We start from the raw sequence: 7383 nt of genomic DNA, 5'->3' as shown, positions 1-7383 counted from the left end.
TGAGACTTGTTGCTGCCAATTTTTTTCTTGGCACTGTTATGCTACCCTCACCATGAAAAGTTATAGTAACTCTACATTAATGTGAATTGCAAGCATCAAAAGTCGTTACCCTAGTGGTTGAGCCACCAAAATCACTATCGATGAGGGTTCAAGGCTTGATGGTGCATAGGGTAAGTCTCAATGTTTCTTTTGCCTGCACAAAATTGCAAAAAGGAGTTTCGAACTCGTTCCATGCCCATTGAATGCTCTCAAACCTCCAAAGTAACCGCCCCATCATTTCCTCCACAGTTATCTAAATTCGCTCGCATTTCTACAAGAAGAAATACCAACAGGGATCACCATGTGTAGATGGGGGAGATATAGAGAGGTGGAGGTTAGAGAGGTGACGCATGAGCGAGAGCGAGAGAGAGAGAGAGAGAGAGAGAGAGAGAGAGAGAGAGAGAGAGAGAGAGAGAGAGAGAGAGAGAGAGAGAGAGAGAGAGAGATACATGAGACAAGAATAGACTTCAACTTCCTCATTCCATTCATTCACATGATTGATTCATTCATTCCCCATTTACAACAAGGCTCCACAATTATAACTTGCTCATGCCTCTTGGCACTTCCCTCAAGGTGACTATTCATGGCTCCCATAGACCTTAGTGTAAATCCTAGGGAGTGGTGCACTTTATGGTTCAACAAACCCCTTGTTTGGAAACCATAGTGTGGTGAATTACTTTGGTGATAGAACTAGGCCATTGAGAGTTGACATACTCGGTCATTATTGCTGCTTTTTCTCGAAAAAGCCTATCTTTTGAAAAACAATAGCCTTGAGATGTGAATCCCAAAACTTTTCCACAAATTTGTGGATAAACTCCTTGGAGAGCAGCTTCAAACTCTGTCATTTAGTAAGCACTTTGTCCTTTGCATCGCTTGCAAGGAATTGCTTCATGATGGAAACTAGTAGAGTTTTCCATGTCTTTGGGGCTTTGTCGTTGCCATGAAGGCTAGCCCACCATTGACAAGTAGATATGCATAGCTACATCGAGTAGCCTCCAAAGGCCGCATCAAATTGCTGGATGAAGAACAACACTTTATCAGTGGCACCAAAGGTACCATCATAGGTAAGAAAAGAGATACTCTTCCCTCCCTCTTTGAGTTTATTGAGCTTTTGGGACCTTTTCCATGCAAAGTAAGATTTGTGATGTCCTCTCCTCTTTTATTCTCTAGGAGAATGTTCACTGCTTTTGTCGGAAGGTAAAGAAGAAGGAGAAGAGGGTGAAATCTTTCTTGCCCTTTTCTTTCTTTGTTTATTCTCTTCCTTTTTTGAGTGACAAGGAGAAGGACTGTGGGTTGACCGTTTCCTCTTGGGAGGAGTTGAAGATCATCTAGACTGCCATCTTCGTGGAGCCACATTTTCAGAGGAACTTAGGGATTCACTTATTTCTTGTTCTTTTGATTCCTCCTCTCTTATGGGAGAGAATCTTCTTTTGGGGGTATCTTCAAGAGGCCTCCTAATCTCTCTCTCCTCTTGGAGAGGAAGGGAAATCCCATAAGCACGACATTGTTGAGTAACTTCGGCTTGCAAAGCAAGGTTGCCCATAGCTTGTTGCAACCTAAAACGATAATTAACAAACATGGGGGCATCATCATTAGAACCTTCATGTGAAAAATCAAAGTCATCAGTATTCATTCTACTCTCTTGGTTATTGTCAGCCATGCTAATTAAACTTATGTATAAATTATTGTGTGCTTTGGTACCCTCATAACACTTAGTCACTACTCTTCTTTACCCTTGAAAATAATTTCTCAAGCAACCATACCCGTGGTTTAGACAGTATTGATTGCAAATACTAGTGGAGAGGGTCTAACATTGCTTGATTGATTATGGTTCTTGTTGAGCTTGCCCATAGCTCAATAATGGTTAAGCCAAAGGCAAGCCCCGAGAGAATCCATTATTAAGACTATAGTTCTCAATGGTGTATCCCAAAGTAGTCCTTCTCAACCAAGATAATAGATCCTTGTCCCACTTACCCTATTGCAATGAACATGTCCAACCTTTCATGGAAAACTTAAGGACCTCTCTTCTTAAGCAAGAAAAGAGAAAACAATAGCTTTGATACCATTATAATGGAAATGGCCTATGAACTTTGAGAATAGCGAAATTAAGAGAATTAGAGTGAGCATTTTCATGAGACTAATATGAGAACATAGAGGGTGAACTTAATTAGTGGTAGCAACATAACCATTAGATTTACTTAACTTGGCATGAACAATACTTTTATAGGAGAGAGAATTAGAGAACTAAACAACAGTTGAGGACCGGATTTATGTGGACCCGGCAATCCGCCCTCCAATAGGCTTTTGTATTATAGATTCTCCAATCAAGAGAGACTTGGTACAATACAATCTTTGTGTTCCTTGTGACCTAGGTGATGCAATGAAGAGAGAAATATTTTCATGCATCACGAACATAACATAATCTTGTAAAAGCATTAACCATGCTTAGCCTCAGTCCTCCGAAGGCCTCAAACACCTTCCAAGGTGGAGAGAGCTAGCGGGGAATGAGGTTAGGGAAGAGGAAGAAGAAGGATTCATAGGAGAAAGAAATAGTTCCTCACTTATCATCACTCTTCATGCTTAGCATAGCATAGTAGCATAGTAATGAAGATGGAGAAGATGTCAAGCTTAATCATTGCAGCATGTCTCTTGGTTGGATTTGCATTCCATAACCAAGAGTGTTGGTGTAGGCTCTCAACTTCTCAACAAGCTTAGAGAAGGAGATGGAGCTCTTGCACTTTGCACCTCACACAATGAGAGAGAGAGAGTGTGTGTCGGAGAGTATACCCCCCAAGCTAGCCCCTAGCTTCCTTGGTCAACCCGCCCTTCTAGCTCATGAGAGAAATTGATTGGACCCCTACAAGCTTAGTTAATCACATGCTTTAGTTCAATCAAGCAACCATGCTAGCCTTGGGACAAGTGTCCCCCTTTGCCCTTTAAAGGAGAGGACAAAATGCATAAACAATTAATTAAATTAGCTAAATTATCATTGGACTCCTTGAGAGTCCAACCAATAGGCTTTAGGCACACCATGAAGGCAACATGGAGAGGAACATAACAAGCGTCCTTGTTGCTTCTTTAGACCAAGCTTGCCTTGTGTGAGGGTGTGTGTGTTCTCTCTCATGCTCCTACAATGAGGGCTCCCCCCCTTGAGTAGGAAGATTGTTTGACTTTTGAGAACACCTTGAACCCCTAAGCACCTTAGTCATGGAGCACCTTAGCACCTTAGTCATTAAGCACCTCAATCACCTTAGTCAGCAAGCACGACAAGCACCTCAATTTTGGGCCGAGTTCCCCTCTCAAGCACAACCCTAGCTTGCCTAAGGTCAAAGCAATTTTAACCCTAACCTTTGGAGGTATTTAATGAAGCTAACCCTAAGGTCTTTTAGCTCCATTAGCTAGCCTTGCTCTTTGGCAGACCATCTCTCATTTGGACCCCTTGAACCTTGGCCCTGTGTTGAGATAGATCCATGAGCACATTTACATATTCTAACCCTTGTTCTTCCCGTTTATTCTCACACATTAAATGATCAATTTAATATGAGAAAATCATTTGGGTTGGTTTGATATTGGATTTTATGACGGAGGATCAAGGAGGAGAAGAGAAGAAATGGAGCAAAAATGCAAAAATAAACCCGTAGGTTTGTTTTGCAGGTGGCATCGGTGTAGGCATAAAAATTTATATGAAATTGAGGAGAGCTATAAGATCACCCTCATATTTTGTATCAAAACAAGCGCTCAACTTGCTAGTTTTTGCACAAATAGGGTGTATGCTTTGCTTGTGTTGAAATCTTTTATTTGTCTTTACTCCTTCTTAGCAAGGGAACTTGGAGTCTCTTCTTCTTCTTCTCTAGTTTGCACTCTTCTTTTGCCTTTACAATATCCTCTTGTACTTGAAGCTCGATTCATGTTTTCATCTCCAAATATGCTCACGGTTGCTATCCTTGAGCAAAGATTCATGCTTTCATCCATAGTTATGCTCGCAACTCGCTTGCAAATCCTATGCTTGAGAATACCCTCATAGTTTTGGCCCCCAACGTGCTCATGGGCCTTGTGCTTCAATTTGGGTTCATGTTTCCTCAATCTATTCACGATGCTCAAAGATGGGTTTATAGTTTCATTCCCTAATCTTCTCTTGTGAATAGGAATTCAATGGCTTCTATTAGATTAGGTTTACACATGAACTTGATGGACTACATAACCAAAACTTGTTTACTATTCTAACAAAGATCATTCACATGATGGAACATACACATGAATCTTTAAAAAAAGGGTGATAAACATTACGCGAAGCTAAAAAACATGGATAACATGATTGAAAATACATGTGAATTGAAATGAATAGGGTAATAATCAGAAACCTACTTCTTTAAGGGACAATTGTCTTGAATGTCTAGAAGGAAATGCTCGTACTCCTTGAATGACAACTTCTCCTTTTGAACATGAGGTTTTATGTCTTCAAGGCTGGATAAGAACTTCTTTAGGATGGGAGATTTTTTCGCTTCAAGGCTGGTTAATCTCTTCCTTTCTATTGTAACTTGTGTATTCACTTTTGGTATTGTGATGGGGGCTTCCTTTTTGAAATGTTTGCATAGGAAAGAAGGCTTCACATGTACTCCACATGTACCTTGCCACAACCAAAAATTAGTCCTCCATAATGATGCAAAAGCATATCAATGTGCATAGGGTAGTGCCTACCATGAAGCCCCTTTGCATGCAGAGAAATGTATGTTTCCTGGAGAAGAGGCATCGCATGGATTTTGACCCACTCACAATAGCTTCTAAGCCTAGAGCTACCATTAATTAATATTTCTTTGAAATTGAGGAGAGTTGAAATATCAATAGTTGCTCAACTTGTTGGTTTTTGCATGGATATGCCATCTTGTCTCCTCCTTCTCAACAAGGGAATGGAGTCTCTTCTTCTCCTTCTCTAGTTTGAACTCTTCTTTTGCCTTTACAATCTCCTCTTTCTTTGAAAGTTTAGCCTTCATGCTGTCCACATATTGGGCTTCTCATTGAGGTTGGCGCACACAAACGTGTGTCATTGGAGCATGAAGTAGATCAAATTATTCTTGCTTATTCTTGACATGTGACAGGTCTTGCACTTGAAGATGGATTCACATTTTCAGCTCAAAATATGCTCATACTTACTATCCTTGAGCAAAGATTCATGCTTTCATCCACAATTTTGCTTGCAACTCCTATGCTTGAGGATACGCTCATAGTTTTGGCCCCAAACGTACTCATGGGAATTCTTCTTGAATTTGGGTTCATGTTTCCTCAATTTGTTCACAATGCTTGCAAATGGGTTTATGGTTTCATTCCCTAATCTTCACTCTTTCAAATCAATGCCTCCATTTTCTAATACTCTTGCCTTTGTTTGAAAATTTTGAAAAGTTGTTGGTGGCATTGTTAACTTCTTGTTGGGTTTCTACCATTGAGTTAAGACATGAATTGTCTCACCTTCCATAACCGAGTTTGGTGGATTATTTGGTACTTGAGATATGTCTTCATCATTGTAATTGGTTGTGTCCTAGTTTTCTAGAGAGACACCTAAATCATTCAAAATACTTTCTTCCTCAACAATTGCAATGTGATTGCATGGCATACCAGTAAACATATTTCACTACATCTGGGTTGTGCGGCCATATTCCAGTTGCTTTAAATCACAATTTCATCTTTGATTTTGTTCAAGATGACTTCAAAGCTTTTGTTGCAATGGAGCCTAGCTCACTCTTATTGGCTTGAGAATGTGTTATTCTTTGCTACCATATGCCCCTTCTTTGTGGAAGTGTACCTTTAGGGATTTTAAAATAGATACATCCAAATGATGGAGCTTATGAGATGTGTGTGCATGCAAAGTTACAATGTGGATGCTAACATCACAAGCGCTGACAACCACCTCTAGCGAATTATAACTACTAGCCCATCTAATATCAACAAATGTCAATTTTCAAAGCCCATCTCTTACATGGATGCACTTTTGAAGTGATTTAGCCATGCTTGGAGAAGTTCATCTGTCATCCATGATTTTCTTTGCATTGCCATGGTTTCTCCTAGTTCTCAATTTTCAATGTAATTGTCCTTCATTTTATTGCCTTTGAAGATGTATTAACATGGGATTGCTTGACCTGATGCATTCACTCAACAAAGAACAATCATCCACTCTTTAGAATCACATGTAATTTTTTAAACAACCTTTCCTCCTTTTCATGCAAGGTTTCTCATGCGAGCCTTCAAACTCTCTCCTCTACATTCATATGTTGAAAGGTGGATATTTGTTATCTGCATACAATTATGCCAAATTGTGATGTAGAGATTTTACTATTTCTTCTTAGGACCTTGTCCTTAGAGGAAACTTTCCACTACTCATCATAATATCCTAAAAAGAGGAAATAAGAAAGGTAAGTGCAATGCACATATCCAAACATCTATGAAACTCAAAGACATCTTTGTTAGCGGGCCCTCTAACAAAGACAAAAAGATCATGACAACAATGAAAAGCAATCACCTTTTACTTGAATGAGCAATACCTCATTCAAGTATTGCTCATTTACCAAAATCTCTCTGTGTATTGTGAGGGAGATTTACATGTCCTATATTGAAGAGTATCCTAAGTATGTCTAGCTCTCTCTTTTTGTATTGAGAAGGGAGAAAGTACTTCATTACCATTCTTTTTGAAATTTCTTCCAAGTTTGTGGTTGTTTGTGTTTTTTGCGAGCCACATTCAACCAAAGAGAAGCATGTTTTGTCATTTGGTTTGCTAGACACTTGATTTTTGTGTTATTCACTGAACTTTTCTCCTTGAAAGTAGTCACCCAAGGATGAAAAATAAGAGAGAAGCACATGAGCATCCTTTCTGCCATCATCCTTTTCTCTTGGTACTCATCCAAGGATGACAACCATGAGACAAGTACATGAGCATCCTTTCTTCTATCATAATTTCTCTTGGTACTCATCCAAGGATGACAACCAGGAGAGAAGTACATGAGCATCCTTTCTTCTATCATAATTTACAAGAGTAAATGTTTTTTTAGAGATCTTGTTTTGTTTTGTCTTTATTTGAGCATCCAAAGTATGATTGGTCACTTTGATAAGCCACTTATCTTTGTTGTCATTTTCATCATTGCACTTGTGGAAACTCTGCTTTTGTAACTTCTTGAGATTTTTTTGAAAGAGAGTATGTGCAACACATTACTTTTTAGACACTTCAATAAACACATCAATGATTTGATCCATAACAAGAGAATTTTGGGTGGTCATAATTTATGCAAGAGTCAAAATTACAAGAAGAAAAAAAAGAATATAAGAAAATGAATAAGATGAGATCTGTGTATGTTGGAT

The sequence above is a fragment of the Adiantum capillus-veneris genome, chromosome 16 (assembly GCF_014529385.1).
Source record: "Adiantum capillus-veneris isolate H3 chromosome 16, ASM1452938v2, whole genome shotgun sequence".
Lineage (NCBI taxonomy): Eukaryota > Viridiplantae > Streptophyta > Polypodiopsida > Polypodiales > Pteridaceae > Adiantum > Adiantum capillus-veneris.
The sequence above is the reverse complement of the archived record's forward strand: the minus strand, read 5'-3'. Positions refer to the sequence as shown.